A 1,519-nucleotide genomic window follows, 5' to 3' on the forward strand; every position below is an offset into this window, starting at 1 on the left:
AAGATTTTAGTATTGAAAGTAAACTAATGAAGATGTACTTTTGAAAAGAAATCTTTAGCAATTATAGTAATCCTCTGTGAATTTTATTTTTAGCATTTAATATATACTGCAGTGTGTGATTGTGATTTAACCCAACAAAGTAGTAGTTTCTTTTTCTTTAAATGAAGTCAACTTACTGGTTTACATGGCACCAGACATTAAACCAGTTTGTACGTGTAGAACAGCTTATGCAGTACTGTGCATATGCCTTTCCTTCTATTTATTATCCATCTACTTAGTCTACTGGCCCTTTATTCTCTCTGCAGAACCTAGTAAGGAGAACAGTTGGTGTATTATTGGCCACGTTTCACAAATAAGGAGCCCAAGGCACAGTAGAACATAACTGAAAATAGAGGCATGAGATGGGCCAGATCTTCTAATTTCTGTTCTGCACCCCCCACTGCATCAAATTATGTTCGTATCAATGGCACTAATATTTGCTGTGATGATTATCCCGTAATCTATAAAAAGTAAAGTGAGGTAGAAGTTACTCGTACATATTGGACACATTAGTTCATATCTGTAGGAATTTAGCTATGTTTATCTCTCTGATTTAGGTCATATCCAGCTTGTAGTTTTATATGCAGGATGTTTCGGGGCAGATCTTAGAAAGAGTTTGAAGAAGTTTCTCTTAGCTCTGTCTAAAGTAAGCATGATGTCTGCAGCTTTCTTGGCTCACTGCAACCACTGTCTCCCGGGTTCAAGCGATTCTCCCATCTCAGCCTCCCAATTACCTGGGATTACAGGCACCCCCTATCATGCCTGGCTAATTTTTGTATTTTAGTAGAGATGGGATTTCACCATGTTGGCCAGGCTGGTCTTAAACTCCTGACCTCAGGTGATCTGCCTGCCTTGGCCTCCCAAAGTGTTAAGATTATAGGCCTGAGCCAACATGCCCGGCCAAGTCTGCACCTTATTTTCAAATGATTCAGTAAAAAAAAAAAAAAAATTGAAAGTATGTGTGTCTGTATACATATATACACACACACATAGAGATAAAGCAAATGTGACAAAATGTTAATAACTGGTCTAGCCAGGTGAGAGGTATACTTGTGTTTCTTTGTACAATCATTTCAACTTTTCCGTAGCTGTGAAATTTGTCAAAATAGGGTTGAGGAGAAAAGGAAAGTTGGTGCGTGTAGAGGATATAAGGAGAGGTAACATAGGTAAGTGGTGACAGTCCCTTTTGGTTTGGTGTAATCAAGTGTTTATTTGAACGAGCAAATGGGAAGTCACATACCAAGGAACGTTTTTTCACCTTGGTTTCTTTGAATTCTCCTGTGCTTTCCCTTTGCACCTTACTGAAGTATTGGAATCTGCTCTGCTATGTATGGTCCTTCTCCTTGTGGCCTGAGGCTTCGATATTGAAGTCTTTTAAAAGAAAATTGCGGCCGGGCGCGGTGGCTCAAGCCTGTAATCCCAGCACTTTGGGAGGCCGAGACGGGCGGATCACAAGGTCAGGAGATCGAGACCATCCTGG

At 40.2% G+C, this 1,519-nt stretch overlaps 1 protein-coding gene across 2 annotated transcripts in view; it reads left to right on the forward strand.

Annotated features, from left to right (window-relative positions):
• Positions 1–1,519, forward strand: part of NBAS (neuroblastoma amplified sequence) — a 466,664-nt gene that overhangs the window by 85,024 nt on the left and 380,121 nt on the right. The window lies entirely within an intron of this gene.

The sequence above is a fragment of the Mandrillus leucophaeus genome, unplaced genomic scaffold, assembly GCF_000951045.1.
Source record: "Mandrillus leucophaeus isolate KB7577 unplaced genomic scaffold, Mleu.le_1.0 Scaffold122, whole genome shotgun sequence".
NCBI classification, from domain to species: domain Eukaryota; kingdom Metazoa; phylum Chordata; class Mammalia; order Primates; family Cercopithecidae; genus Mandrillus; species Mandrillus leucophaeus.